Source organism: Condylura cristata, unplaced genomic scaffold (assembly GCF_000260355.1).
Source record: "Condylura cristata isolate star-nosed mole 26May11 unplaced genomic scaffold, ConCri1.0 scaffold00024, whole genome shotgun sequence".
In the NCBI taxonomy this organism is placed as follows: Eukaryota; Metazoa; Chordata; class Mammalia; order Eulipotyphla; family Talpidae; genus Condylura; species Condylura cristata.
Genome location: NW_004567125.1, coordinates 21,156,580 through 21,173,122, shown reverse-complemented (window position 1 = coordinate 21,173,122; position 16,543 = coordinate 21,156,580).

The following is a 16,543-nucleotide window of genomic DNA, read 5'->3' as shown; positions in this document are numbered from 1 at the left end:
TGTAAGCTGAAAGTTGCTCAGAATATTTTGATATTATGATTATACAAAAAAGGGAGGTCATAACATAAGTTAGCGTGGAAAGTCTGATTTTTCAGTGCAATTCTCCTCCATCCGGACCGTGTCTGACTACAGAGGTTGCATAGCTTGTGTCAGTTATTTATCTGTTTCTTCTAGTTATCCAGTTTGTTGGCATGTAATCGTTCCTAAAATTCCCTTGTTACCCTCTGTATTTCTCTGGCATCAGCTAACCCTTTATTGATGACTCTCTATTGAAAGGAATGCTGATGTCTTTCCTTCATAAAACAAGTGGCAAAATTTATTAAAACTAAAGGAACCTGGAGACCATTGGTATCATTTCCTCCTTTTAAAAAGAAGGAACAGAGAGGCACCAGATCTGCTTAAGGTTCTATAACTTCTCGCAGCCTGAAGTCATACCATTCCACTGAGAGCTCTTCCTACCACCTGGTAGTACCACATGGTACTTTCTAGGGTTGCCGTGTACCCAGCTGGTAGCCCTGATACTAGTAATAAATGTGATGAATTATGTGCCCTCTCTAATACTCTCTGCATCCTAGTAGTGGGTCTTAGTTATGACCTGAAGTGCCCTGTGGTTGAAATTAATATGCCTAAATAGTTCCCCTGCCTCCAGAACAATCAGATGTACTATGTACTGCTACTCTCTAATAGGTTGTAGACTGCACCTGCTTGTGTAATAAGTACTGAATACACTATAGAGCCCCCAAATGGAAGTCTCATTCATTTGGAAAATATTTATTTATTTTGAATAGAAGAACTGGAGTATAGGCCACAGGTACAGAGGGGTGAGAAGATTCATCAGAGCAAGAGTGGGGAGCAAAACGAGCAGGTCCACTGAGATACATTGCTGAGGGGAGCAGCGGGTGAGACAGGAGAGGTTTGCTGCACCATGTGGATAAGTTCCCTGGCCGTTGATTGAACTCAGGTTGTAGCTGTGATAGTGCTGAGGCTTAACCCCTAGACCATCAGGGAGTCCTCCTGGAAAATATTTAATAAGTACTTACTATGTGCCAGGTTCCCTTCACACAATGGAAATATGGCAGGATATGAGACAAAGTTCCCACCTAGTGAAACTACCCTTATCATTATGGAGGCAGAATTCACAGTAGCCCCTCACAAGAGATGAGGAGCAGCTGTTTCTTTTAAGGAGGTGTCTGGTCTCATGCATTCCATAATTCCTGGTATTCACTTGAATATTAGTATGTTCTAAAACCTACTGAGTTTTCTTGTTTCAGTCCTTTGCCTGGCATCTGAGATTTTAAGTTTATACCTCTGAGTCACAACTTTATTATAACAGAGTTAAGAACCTGTTGGCTTCTAGTCTCCATCTTCCCATCCCTATCCAGTTGGATAGAGACTGTGGTTATTAGAGGATGAAATATATACAGTTTTGTGATTAGGACAGATGTGCAAGGAGGCAAATTTAGATTAAGTGGGATACTGCAACTGAGGGAAGTTGGAGGTGTGGAAGTTGGGGGAAGAGGGAGGACAACTTGAATCAGAGACAGTGATTATAGAATCTAATTAGCCTCACATTTTCATTTGCATAAGGAACATTCAATTCACTTAACGTCACTCCACATATCCCTCTACTCTCATCTGTACCCAGGGGAAAGCACATTACGGTATAATAGAACATTTGGACAGCAGTAAAGTGAGGAGAGCATGTAGCAGAAAATGAGGAGGCCAGGGTCCCACTCTTGGCTCTTCTACTCATCAGTGGCCTGGGCCTGGCTCCACAGAATGAGGGTCCACTTGCTAAATATGGAGTTTGGATTAAATCATTCAAAGGTCCAAATTCAACCCCAAAATGCTATCTCCATCCTGTGGTGTATACAGCTAAATTTTAGAATTTCCATAACTTGATAATACAATGTAAATATAAATGTACATATAAACTCATTAAGACTGAACTTTCAAATTAGCAGATATGAATTCTGTTATGATTCTACTCACTGAAGCTCTAATTATCAATTTATGAAACTAGGACAATAATCATAGCATTTCTTATGTAGAATTGTTTTATGTATTAAATGGACTAAGAGTTTTATGTAGCATTCAGGACATATGAAGATTAACAAATTATAACTGTTATCGAGTGGTCCTGTTGACTATAAAGTTTTAGAATAACTTGGATAGTTCATCTAGTATTTTTTAAAATGTGGGGTGAGTCTCTCTAAAAAATTACTTATGACATGACTGGGGAGGTTTAGCAGTGGGTAAGATAAGTAATGGCATGAGACTGAAATAGCTCCATGGAAATAAAGCATTTAGTGTGGGGATAAATGAAGTTGCCACCCAGAACTAACAGCCAAAAACCTAGTCAGGCTGTAATTAATGAATGTGAGGGCCAAGATTTATAAGGATATTTTAAGAGGGACCTGCATGGTGTGGAGTGCTGGGTTTTATGCCTCGGTTGAAGTAAGATCAATGGAAAGTCCATTAGGGCCAAGATTTAATGTTGGGGATGAACCCCAGCTTTGGGGCATTGCACGATGGCTTCCAGGGATGCTTTCTCTAGGAGTGGAGGCCTGTGGGGATATGAAAAGCCAAAAAACACTTGGAGCCAGAGGAGAAAATTGGAAGCCTCTATCTCTTTCCTGTTGGAAAATGCAGAATAGAGCTTTCCAGCCCAAACTTTCCCAGGAAGGCTTCTGTTTTACCTCCTTAGTGTATTCCAGCTAGCAAATCAGCACGGGATTCCTTGGCGTGCCTTCTATAGGAAGGCTTTAGACAAAACTACACTGGGAATACCCTGGTGCCAGAAACTGGATCACCCTGAAGATGAGGATATATATGTGTGGGTTCCTGAGGTGGCTGATCAGCAAAGCACAGGTTCTGCAGATGGCTTTGCTCATTTGCACCCCAAGGCCCTGAAGTGTGCTACAGTTTGCTTTATGACTTTCCTCATTTTTTATCAGGGGTTCATGGTGTCCTCCTAAGACCTCTATTCTGAGTGGGCTATGGGGATATGAAAGCACATACATGTTTTCAGTTCCCTTTCATTTCCTGATGGAGGAGGATTGTAGAATCAGCATGATTTGCTGAGTCTCCTTGGACTTGACTTCTGAGTAAGTAGAATAGGGCAGGGGAGTGTCTCATTCAGTTTCACCTCTAGGGAAAGTGATTTTCTATCTTCCTCTGGGTCATATTCAACATATTGATGTTGTACCGACTTTATTCATCTTGTTCCTCTGCCTGGATGGCCTTCTCCCAGCTATTGAAGGCTGGCTCTCTTCTTGGGCTAGCAATGGCATGGATGCATTCAAGCCTGGTGCAGGTTGTTCACAGCTTTTCTTGATTTAATCCCTGCTCTCTCCTTGTCAGTGTTTGAACTTTTATTCTTATTTGGCCCCTTCTTTTTCGTAGTCCACCCCTTATTTAATCTTGCCTCTTAAAGCATCTCCTTTATTAGGTGCTTATCAACTACTCCCAAGTTTTGATTGCACATCTTTAGCTTTTTGTTCTGGAAGTGCCTGTAGAGTTCTGCTTCAGTTGTGATTTACTATGTTGGTAGCATGCCTGATGATGATACCTAGCTCTCCTTCTGCCCCAAGGATATAATCCATGCATTTGTATGAAATTTTATATTTGATTAAGAATTATAAAGTAATTATTGTGTGCTTTCTTTGTATCAGGCACTATGCTAATACTTGGTATACATTATCTCATTTTACAACAGTTCACCCTTATGCCAGTTTTACAGATAAAAAAACATAAGTACTCATGAGTAGCATGTTCATGTGTACCAAACTCCAAAGCTTATCTTAATTTTTCCCCCCAATGGAACAGCTTTTTTTTTTTAAATAATAGTTTATTTTTACATCATTTTGTGCTTTTTTCCATCTCTCAGTTGTAATCCCCGTGGGCTTCCCATCACCAAATCGATGTATGTCATTACCATAGTCCAGTGCAAATCCCCGCCCCCAATATTTTTGATCCCATTCCCCACTCCACCCCAGTAAAATGTTTCTGGTATATAGTTGCTCATTATTATTATTATTTCCCCCCCTGGTCCTTTATACTCCTGCTATGAGTGAAACTATCTGGTATTTTTCCTTTTCTTTCTGGTTTATTTCACTAAATATGATCCCTCCAGCTCCATCCATGTTGCTGCAAAAGGCATTTAAAGACTTATCTTAATTTTTTAAATTGATGTAGCATTGGCTTACAGTGTCATATATGTGTGTGTGTGTGTGTGTGTGTGTATGTATGTATATTACAGGGGTACAGGATTCACACCTCTTCATATGTGTTATCAATGCCCACTTTCCTTTTTAATCATACCACTGTAATTCATTTTCAGAATTTAATTTGATCACCTCAATAATATTATAAGGTAAGTATTATTCTTGCTGCTTAACAGAGGCCTTGGGAAGTTAGCTGACCCAACCAGTTAGAAAACAGGAATTGGATATAAGTCTCAGTTCTTAATCAGGTGAGTTAGGGAGCATGCGTGAGGTTGAGATTCCTTTTGGTTTTTATAATTTTCTATGATTTATGGTCCCCTACTTTATATACCTTATTTCCATTTCTCCCACCTCTTCCTCCAGTGGAGATACCAAAAAGGCATGATGTGTTCTGAAGAAAGTATGACTTTGTCCTACATACAGAGCACCAAATGGTTTCCATCTCCACCAGCTCTCTGGGTTTGCTACCAAGAAGATGACTGAATAATGTTCTTTTCCCAATAAATATAAAGAACAGATGATCATTGTAGAACCAAGTTATCATTCTTCCTGAGAGGTTAGAAAATGATGCAATGAGCTAGTCATTTACTTTGATGAACACTATTTATTACCTGTCCACTGAACATCTAAGTGAGTGTTATGAATCATTGAATGAGAGCACAAAGAAATAGTTAGAATATGATAAATAGTTGCTGAGGATCCTGAAGTAATCAACACCTAGACTTGGCTTAGTATGACTTAGTAGTCATACTCAGTCATAGGGGATGAGTGAAGCATATGCTCAGGTTATCACATAATGTGTGTGCACTTCAGAAGGGTGCATCCAAAGTGCAAGTCTTTCTGTTAATGCATCCTTCTTCCCCACTGCCCAGCACAGCAGGTAGCACAATGACACTTTCTCCAGGCATTTTGAGTGAAGGAATACAATGATGGAAAGAGAAGAGAATAGATAAGAAGACATCCTTGGATAGGTGTGGCAGAAGGGGATCTGAAAAAGTCTTTGATGGTGAAATGATTTCTTAATTAGAGCTCTAAAAAATACATTGAGATTTATTCCAAGGAGAAGGGGGAGGAAAGAAGGCATGTGCTAAGTGATAGGACTTAAGGGAGGTATGGCCAGAAGGGAGTGTGGCCACTTTATGAAGGACATTAGGTACGGAGCTAAAGGATTGAGTTTGCTTTGTAAGTGACTAGAAACAGAGAATTGTTAAGACTCCAGGAGGGCAGGAATAGGCCAGGATTATAGGGGAGAGAGATGAAGGCAGGTCTCTGTGAGGGCATGGCCAGGTCCGCTTCTCACTGCAGCCTTGAGGGGTCATTTGCACAGGGTGGCGCAGGATACCCCTAGAGAGATGAAATATGATTGATGAAGGTACTGTTAACTGAGATGGGAAATTTGGAATGAAGAAGAATTGTGTAGATAGGAGCAAAGGGAAAGAGGAGTGGACATCATGAATTTCAAATCTATCATTTTGAATTTGAGATGGCTTTGGGAAATCTAAGTGGATGTATTCATAAGATAAGTTGTGACATAAGAGTGCATTTTTGCAGAAGTGAAATCTATAATTTTTTAAGAAACTGTCAGCATATAGGAATTATGCAATGTTGGTATGAATGGAGTCACTTTTGGAGAACATTAAAGAGGGCTTAAAAATGCTTCCTGGAGTTAGCAATCTCTTAAATGGATTGTTTTAAATCTAGAGAAGTGAGTCTCCTTTGTCTCGAAACATCTGATAATATTGAAAGGATTCATTTTTTTTTTTTTCTGAAAGTCAAGGAGATAGAAATTGTTGAGATAATTTTCATGAACTTTCAAGGGAGTTTCTCCCATTCATTCTTTCATCTTCACTGATATCATTTAGGTCAATTCAGTTCAACAACCTGAACCAGCCTCTGCTACATAAAGGTCACTACTATAGAGATTGTAGGGTTTGCAAAAAGATTGAGCCTCAATCTTCAAGAAACTTCTAACATCTTGGAGGGTATAAATACGAGTTAGTGACTATAATTAATGGTGGAATAAAGTCAGTACTGTTTACATTTACAAAATAAATGCTAGTGTTCAAAGGAGAAAACTATGTTTGCAGAGGTAAGGGAAAGTTCCATAGAGAAAGAAGGCTTGAAGAATGAACAGATTTATGATCAGCAAAGACTGCAGAGATTAGTGATAGAAGAAACAAAATCAAAGTGATAGAGAAGATTATGTTCAGCTGGTTTGTAGAGGAACATTGGGAAGTAAACCAGAGAAGATGGATTAAAGCCTTGAATGCCAAGGTGAAGAGATTCTATTTGATTTCATAGTTCAAAAATCTCAGGTTTTCTTTCAACAATATTTAAGGTCAATACTAGGCCTTCTTCAATTTCAGAACAAATGGGTTTTAGAAGAACAGTGCTCCCTTTTCAAGGAGAAAGTTAATTGATTGGTATTACCGAGTCGTCATATATGCTCAACCCAAATTGAAAACCCACTTCTGAAGACAGATACTGTTTGTTTAGAACTAAACCACAGCCCCAGTTTCCATTCCCTGAGATCCAGATCTGTATTTTCTTAGCACACGATTCCCTTGAGGGGACAGCTCTTGTTTTTCTCTTGAGTCATTTGTTATCTTAAATATTGGCATCTGTGAGATAAGAGTTTTCTAAATCACATTTACAGAATGCTTGTAAACACTCTTCATGTTTAGACCAGGTTTGTTCATTGACCTTGTCCCATTGATGTGTTCAGAACTACTTTGGAGCATTAAATTCCCCAAACTTTTATCAGGGAAGTACACTCCCAGCTCATAACTCTTTACGCTGCCTGGGCGTGAACCTCGAACATTTATGTGGCTCCTCACATAACCAAGCTGACAGAATTTTCAGTAAAACCTGAGCTGCCACAGGGATACAATATTTCATTTCCTAATTGCTCATAATTTCATCCTATTTCTTCTAACAGCAATTGAAGATGACATTACACTCCCTTTTATGTCAGTTGATGATGCATAATTCTCTCCTGGAACAGCCAACAACTGTATTTACTAACACATTAAAAAACATCGATGTGTATTCAGGCCAGAGCCACTTTTACGCCAGTATTTTATATGTTTGTCAGATGGTAAAACGTTGAAAAGGCATTGCATTCCTGTAAAAAGCATCCCCTGCCATTGCAGATAGAATGTACAAGCCAAGGCCAGGGTGTAACCAGAGATACTAGTTATTCTGTTTGTACCACGCCCCACTGATACCCACCCTAGTCCCAGATCCATCTTCTGTCCTTAACTTGCTTTAAAGGTGGGAGATTGGCCCCATGAAGACTGCATCATCTGAACTTTTTTTTTTTGCCTACTGGCACCTAATTGTGTTTGGTCTATGGGAGGCCCCAGTGAGAAGTCAGAAGCTGGGAGGGGAGACATTATAGTATTTCTTTCTAGCACTTTCTTTGTTTTAGTGTGGTATTTCTGGCACAGCTATACTCTGCTGTGATTGTAGCCTTCACTGGATTCTAGTTACACCTTTTTCCATTCCACATTTTGCCCATTCTGCCCTACAGTTATAACTGCTGCTATCTGTGGTCACTTTCCTAGAGTCTCAGTATTCTTGGCTTCTTTCTGGAGGTAACCTCCTCATCTAGATCTCTGTGTGAGCCATTGACATATATTGCATTTTCCATTGGATTCTGGTTTAAATGCCAGCTAGTGTAGTTTCCAAATACAATATTTGGCAATTGAGCTATCTGGTCACCTTGCCCATAACCTTCCTGGGCTTCTTTATTTCATGGTCATTAAGGGCCTCTTGCAGAAATATCACCATAAGTAATTAATTACAGGAAATTGAGGCTTACATCTGGAAAAAAAATGGGGGCAGAATACTTTGAATGAAGACACAATATATGGTAGGTTTTATATGCATAGCTTATGGGAGCACATGAAATGATAAAGTTTTGATATGAATAATGGCACTGATTAAAAAAAGGTCAGAGAAAGAGAGACATTGTGGAACAACTCCATGTTATTGGGCAAACTTACATCTTTAAGTGATAAAACGTGGGTTGGTGGAACATATGCGACACGTACTTACTCCTGATAAAGGGCTGCTACTGCCTGCCTGCAGGATAGAATGTAATGGAATGATGATGGATACCAAGAGTTCTTTGTGAGGAATCACAGGTTTTCTCCAATATGAGAATTTTGGAGATCTAGCTTCATTTTCAGTTCTACCACTATGGGGACTTCACCAAATCATTGTATCTCAGTTTTACTATAAGGTAACAGAAATAATTACAACCATTTTAGCTATTTCAGAGGGTTTCTAAGATTATAAAATTTATAATATGTAAGCATCAAGGTTTATGCATATGTTACCTATCACCAGCATAAGATCTTTATCTTACCTTATTAGAGAAAGGCTAAATATTTTTTTCTTTCAATGTGAAAATTATGTGTGATTTGGAAACCAAACTTCTCTTCTCTGAGGCTGAATCTCATAGGGGAACCTGAGGACCCAGAGATCAGATGTAAACCATGAAACTGTTTTGATTGTATGATGTCATGCACAAAGAGGAGTTTCAGTGATACCTATGGATTGGATTTACTTTACTTATTTTATTAGTTAGGGTATGATTAACATTTCAGTGACTATAATGACCTAGTCCTAAACACTTAGGAGACTTTGAGCATAGTGCCTTAATTTTGATTGGATCACAACTAATTATGGGCAGGTTCTCATGCTCAAAATAAGTACTAAGAGTGATGGATGAGTCCCTCCAGATTTCCATAATGATTAACGATATAGAATGTGCTAGAAACTTTACTTTGTCCAGTGACTCTGTAGAGCAAGTACTGAGGCAGTATGCAGAAAATTCTGAATTTGGTAGAAATAGTAACAGGTTTTTAATAAAGAAAAATGAACATAATTGAGGTCATCTCTCCCTGCCAATAATGGGAAAAGGGAATCTTTAACCATGAAATAGATATTATAAAGTCATTAAAAGAGCTGAACTCTGGCATTGGAAAAATCACCAACTATTTGACCTTGGAGCAGTATTTTTTGTTTTGTTTTGTTTAATCCCTCTGAATCTAAATTCTCCCTTTTGTAAAATGAATGTAAAAAATGCCAAAGCTGTAATAAACTATATATGGTTACTAATATTAGCTATATACATTGATAATAATATGTGCATCTTATCTTTGTGCTCCATATATATGGTGCTTTAGTATCTGGTATAGGGAAAGTCTTTATTAGCAATTATTAATAAAACAGTAATCTGACTTCCAAATTGCCATCTTTTCCCAAGATCATATTAATACAAATAGGCTATACTATATTTAAGTACCAGGCTCTGAAACATGTCACTTAACATGAGAAAGGTTTGTTCATTTCCCATATCATATTCTAACATGGATTAGGTCAGTTTCCTTCAGGAGGTGACTGAGAGCTGGAATTCTTCCATCAAGTAATTATGGCAACTAGGACTCATGGTTCAAAGGAAAGAGAAACAAGGGATGGATGATGTTGTCATGATGCTTTGTAAGGACTAAGTTTGGGATTTGACGTGGCCTTATCTCTGGTCCATCTATCTTTCATTGGCCAGAACTTAGTCACACGGTCTCTGACTCATTCCAAGAGAAAGTAGAAATTTACTTTTCTTTGCCCTCAAGAAAATTAAATAATTTTCCTCTGTCCTGATAATTGGTGTAAGACTCACTGGTCTTAAAAAAAAATGGATAAAATATTTCTTTTTATGTTTGATAATTTTCCTACTTTTAATATTACAGTATGTAAGTAACTTGTCCCTTTGTAAATCTTCTGGGCCTTGGAATAATCAAGCATGTTTTAGTCTTCCATGAAAGGTACAGCTTAAAGGGGACTGAAACTTGAGCTTTTCCTAGAAAAGTAGCTTCAGAAGGAGTGAAGGTTATCTGCCTAGAGAACAGGAAACATGTGGTGAACAGCTGTTTGGCTGCAGGGAGCTGCCAGGAAGAGTAGTGATATGAAGCTGCTTTGGGCTTCCGCAGATGAAGCAAGAGACCCAACAGACCCTTTGAGATTGAGAAGGAAAAAAAAAGTTGTCCCAATAATTTTGCGTTATTGGTACAGTTAAAAGAAAGGAAGCTGCCACTATGTAGAGAATGTTGGGGTGGAGGGGCATGTTGGTCATGACTAAAAGCAAACTCTAAGTCAATAGTTACTATAAAGGGTTCCAGGAGGATCCCTTAACTCAAAAAAGTTTAAATTTCTCTACACCTTTCAAAATAATTATGTTGACCCTAATATATTTTACATTTTTTTTATTATCAGTAACATTTACATTTGAAATATTCCTAGTGGAGGGATGTATACATTATAGTTAACATTTTATTAATGCTATAATTTTGGATAAAATGCATAAAAGACTTGGGTTTCAAAGTCATAAAGGTGGCTCACACTTACTTTTGAGTTTATATTGAGTCTTGTATGTTTGTCTATTCAAATCCTCTCTTTCTTAAACCTCTAAATCAAATTCTGTCTTTCCCATGAGTCCTTTCCTAGGAATATCTACCTAAAAAATGGCCAGTCACTAATGAACTTTAAAAAAGCACATATGTCAATGTGACATTACAAAACATTTAATCACACATCCCTTTGTAACATGGCTTGGTTCATTTCATGCTGTTTAATTCTAGAATTACTATTGCACTCCTGTTGTGATCGTGTCTGTTTTCTGCAAGCAAGGTCCAGTGCAGAGCACATAATAGATGCTCCATTAATGCACATTGTGTTGATGAATGCATGCCATGGTCCAGACAAGTTAGAAACTGAATGGTGTGGCAAGACATAAAAACATGCCCAGAACACAGTTGCCTCTGCAGGAGTATAGCTTTGGAGGCATGTCTCAAAGGCTTCTTCCTTGATACTTTTCAGCACCAGTTAAAAGGAGAGAAGCTGTTCACAGACGCACTGTCCTTTTTTCATTAGTAAGTGAAGTGTCAGGGTCTTGAGCTGTAGTCTCAGCAAACAATTCTAGAAATACCCAGTTGGTAGTTCCCTGAGAAGAAAAAACAGTTTCTCCTGTTGGGAGAATGGTTCATAGTCATGTACCTTGTGATTTTGAGGGAATGAACTCTCCCGACATATAGAATTATTTTTTTGGTGATTATTATTATTCTTGGGCTACCTATAAATATAAATAGATCTGTGTTCACACAGGGCATAGAATTTTCTGGGGACAGCTGGGGACTAGAGAAAGAGTGAGCTTGTAAATGAGGTGGACATCCATCTACCCTTCTAAGAGCCCAGCATGTGCAGTACCCACTGGGTTCCAAACTATGCAGCTTACTCTGTCATGGTCCAGTGTGTTCCCGTGATTTACTCTTCAGAATAGCAGCTCCCCAAAAGGGAGGATGCTGATCAATGCCAGAGGCAACAACCTGACCAGCCATCTGCAACTTCAGACTTGTCTGTTTTAGTTAAAACTTTAATAATGACAAAGCAATATTATTTTGTGTGAATCACTGTCAACTAATTTTACCCTATGCTACCTTATCAAATACAGATTACTATTTTTATTTTTTTAATACAATTATTCTGAGCATCTGTCCCAGGCCAATTACTAGAAAAAAGAGCTGATGATCCTGGTGAAAGGTACATCGGGGACACATTAGTAAAATCAGTGTGTAGAGTTGGAGCAAGTATCCCAGAACTTAGGGTTCTATTTTCTGTTTATATTGAACTGTCATTCTGTGAGCACTTACTGTGCATCAAATGCTAAGCTAAAATTTTCCACATGTTCTCATGTAATCTACAAAGTGTTACTACTCTCCTCTCTGACTCAATTATTCATTCATTAAATACACACTGGGTGCCGTTTAGGTGCCTAGCAATGTTGTAGACCCTAACAATGTATATTAGGGACACATATTCCATTTCCTATGGACTTTATATTCTGTACCTGAAATAGATTATAAGCTAAATAAGAAAAGTAGTGTTAGATGTTGATTACCTTCAGGGAAAAGTAGGGTAGGGAAGGAGGAAAGGATGACTGAAATGCCTCTAAGAGAAGGTGAACTTTTTAAGAACTAGAGTGGGGAGGAAATAGACCACACAGGACTTGGGGAGAAGAACACTGCAGACAGAGAAGCTAGAAGGGCAAAGTCTGAGACAGTATTAAGGAGTCCCCTGTGGCTGTGCTGAAAAGGGCCAGAGCAGAGTCTTGGAGACAAGATCATGAGGGCTTCTAGGCTCTGGAAGAAATCTGGCATTTACAATGAATGAGATATGAGAAGGCATCAGGCTGAGCAGAATAGACAATATGACTCACTTTGATTAATGTCTTGACCTAAATTGTACGTGGAGAGAGACAATTAGGAAACTAATTTAATAATCTGCATAAGAGATGATGGTGGCTTGTTTTAGCAGTAGACTTTGTGAACAGTGGCCACATGAGAATGTATTTGAAAGTCAAGCCAATAGGGATTCCTTGAACATTGGATATGGGATATAAAAGTATAAAAGAGCCTGAGTCTCACTCTTTGGAAGAATGAAAATATCAGCTAATGAAATCAGGGCGAGGATAGGAAGAACAGAATTAGGTGGAAATGTTAGGAACTCCACTTTAAATATGTCCAGTTTCATATTTAAGGCAGGGATGTGAGGCAGGGATATGCTGTGAGATCTCCAAGTGCGGGTGTGGAGAAGGGAGTGTGCTAATGGAAGCTGGGGAAGAAGTCGAGTTAGATATATGCATTTTAACATCAGCAGCATATGAATCATATTTAAAGCAGGGAAACTAGACAAAATAATCAAAGATGAGGAGGAAACTAAGACAGGGCAGTTTGATAACTTAACCAAGATCATATACCAATAGCAGAACAGATACTCAAATCCTGTTTTCTGTGACCATCAAGCCTCAATGAGGAGAATGTTCTTCATCAGCAGATTCCTGCCTCCTTGGATGACTTGATAGTGAAAGGTTTTCCTGGGCTTGACCAAGTGATCAATGAGTACCAATGGCAGGAAATAATGATTTATTAGAATCTGGAATTGTTCAGCATTGAGAAGCCAAGACTTATGTCCCTTCCTAATCCTCTAGGACACACTGGCAATAATGACTTAATTTTAAAAGTACTTACTGAAAATTGAATTAGCAAGCACATCTCTCTATTCATCCCTGAATCCATGCCTTTTGCTAAAGAACATTTCAATTTCACACTACTAGAAAGACAAAGTATAGTCATTACTTTGAATATACCAGTGTGGCTGGCTTTGGTCAAAGGAATGCTGGCACATATGATAAAAGAAAAGTCCTGTGAAGCTCTTGTGTGACTGAGCTGGCACTCCTGTGCCTATTCCATTGTCAGAAGAACAACATGTGTGGGCTGGGCTGCTGATTTTAAAAAGAGGATGAGAAACATGTGGACAGTATCTGATTTGCCACACAGGCTTTCTGTAAACAGTTGACTGAAGGCTGACCAACGGACTTGTGAGGGAAGGTAGCTAAGATTAAGGAAGCTATCCAGTCAGGCAATGTTGAGCCCAGCTCAACTAATTGGATTAGTCAACTCACAGGTCACTGAGAATAAACTAACTGTTTAAAGCCACTGGGTTTGCAGTGCTTAGGCAGCATATTTTTTTAGCAGTAGCTAACTGATGTAGCTCCTCCCAGAGGACTTCCATGGTCATTTTCTCCTGTAAGCCTCCTGTAAACAGTTCTGTGAGGTATGATTTATTACCTCCTTTATCAATCTGAATGACACTGAGTCTTGGTCTCCTAACTTGCTCTAAGTATAGGCTCATGAATGAGACGGCCAGAACGCAAGACTATCAGTTTCTGAGGAAATCTCCTCCATGTTGAAGTCTACTATTTTGCTACCTTCTCTGCCAGTCAGATTTCAGAATCAGCTATTTTGAAAAGACAGTTTGCTCTTATGAGTTCCTGGAAGCAACAGCTTCCTTGTCAGTGGAAAGATTCTGATTTACTAATTTTTGATTGTTTTTTTATTGAGTCTTGGTAAACCCATGCATGTGTACATATTCTCTTTCTCAAATCTAAGCCAGCTTTTCTCTTACAGTTCCGATGCAGCTGTCAGCATTAAGGCAGGATGGAGAAAGCATTTCAGTCCTAACGTTAAGAAAGATTCCACTCCATTCTTGAAACCCCATAGTTGTTATTTCTCCCAGCTTTCTTGGCCCGGCTGCATCCTACCCACTTTATATCAAAGTCCAAAGATATTTTCATTCCTCAAAGCAACTCTCGCAGGGAGCAGGCTGAATTTAGGGAAGAAACTTCTGTGAGAGTCATAGTGCAGTGGTTTGTCCATCTCATGATCCACCCTCTCTGAAAATTAAAGGCATCCGAATTTCCTGCCATGGAATAAGCAGTAAACATGTGTTCCAAGGCAGCCTTTATTTTCATTTGTGTTCACAGGGTGCTCCAAATCGGAATATGACCTATGCATTATTTAAGATAAACGAAAAGTAGTTCCTCCTGATTAAAGAACAAAACAACAACAACAACAAAACCTGGTGTTTTGAAAAATGTTCAAAGAAGGATGTTAGCTTTGGTGACTGTGGTAGAAGATGCTGGATAAAACACATGTTAGTACATAGTACCCTCATCCTCACCTTTTCAACCTCAGTTTCCACCTTCCTCCAGGGCAAAACTGCCAACTCTGCTAGGTGAACCTCCTGTAACACCTAGTGACTTACCACCTTTGTAATGTTCTTCATGCCATTTTCTGCCCTGACAATGTCTTTTCCCAACAGCCCCAGTGGATGATCACCTACTATGAGTCAGGCACTGGTGTAGCTGCTTTGTAAAACTAAAACAGATAAAATGCCTTCATTTAAGTGATTAGAGACAAAATCTTAACAAGGAATATAGCAATGGTATGAGAGGGTGACAAAAATTACAGATGAAGATAACATAAGCAGGTGTTAGAGCATTTTGGGGAAGAGGCATTGTGATGTCAATTAGGGTGATCAGGGGAAGCCTCCCTGAAATAATACCATTTGAGAGATACCCAAAAGGAGGTAAGAATGAGCCATTCATATAATCATGAGTATGGCAACTATGCTTGGAGACTATCAAGAGCCTAGTGCTACTGAACCAGAGTGACAGGGGGGTGGAAGAATGCATTATTAGATGAGGTCAGATTGTCTAAGTTTTAGGGGACACTTTGAAGAGGTAGATGAGAAACAAGAGGAGTATCATGACCTGTAAGTAAGTGTTTCTACTTTTCTACTTAGGTGCATTATATTATTATTTAGGTTTCAGATGTATGTAATTGTTTGTCAAAATATGTATAATCCTAAGTCAAAATATGTTCACCATTAAAAGTTTAAATCTGCCCTTCACATTTAAAGTGATCCTTTATCTACTTTCTCTGCCCACCTTTCCCCTTCCCTTTTGATAACTATAATTTGATTTTATAGTATAAAAGTGAATTTTTGTTGTATTTTAGTTCATTTTCTTTTGTTTCCTTATGTAACTGAATGAGTGAAATCATACTGTATTTGTCTTTTTTCCATCTGACTTTCTTCACTAAGCATAATCCCCTCTAGGTTGTTGCATATGGTAGGATTTCATTTTTTTTAAATAACTGAGTAGTTTTCATTATGTGTAAATCATAGCTTTTTATCCAATCATTTATTGATGTGCCCATAGGTTATTTCCAACTCTTGGCTATTATAAATCTGTAATAAACATGGGTGCTTATATCTCATTGAATTAGTGTTTTCATGTTTTTTGGGTAGATAGCCAGGAGTGGGATAACTGTATCATATGGACTTTGTATTTTTTATTTTTTGAGGAGTCTCTGCATTGTTTTCCATAGCTTCTGCACCAATTTACATTCCCACTGCAATGTGCAAGTGTTCCCTTCTCTCTAACACTTTCTTGTATATTGGACAATAGCCATTCTCATAGGTGTGAGATGATAGCTCATTGTGCGTTTGATACTGACTTAAGTTTTACTTGAAACTTCCTGACTACTGTATGGATAATAACATGTAGGGGCAATCCCCCAAGTGGAGAAACTAAATAAAAGGCAATTTTAGTGACCCAGGTGGGAGAAAATGGAGATTTGACAAAAGAAGGTAATGATAGAGGGAGGGAGAAGGAGTTATAGTCTATGTATATTTTGAGATAGAGTGAATAGAATTTGAATGGAGTTCAAAAGAATAAAGAGTCAGGAATGACCTCTGCTTGTACACCCGCAAAAGGGTATCTGTTCCCCTAAGAGTAAGATCAAGTACAGCTACTCTGGAAGTTTACTTGGAGCATTCTAGAAATCTGCCTTCTAGGCAAATGGTATCCTAATTTTGAACTGATATAGGATTAAGAAGACTTATTATTTCTA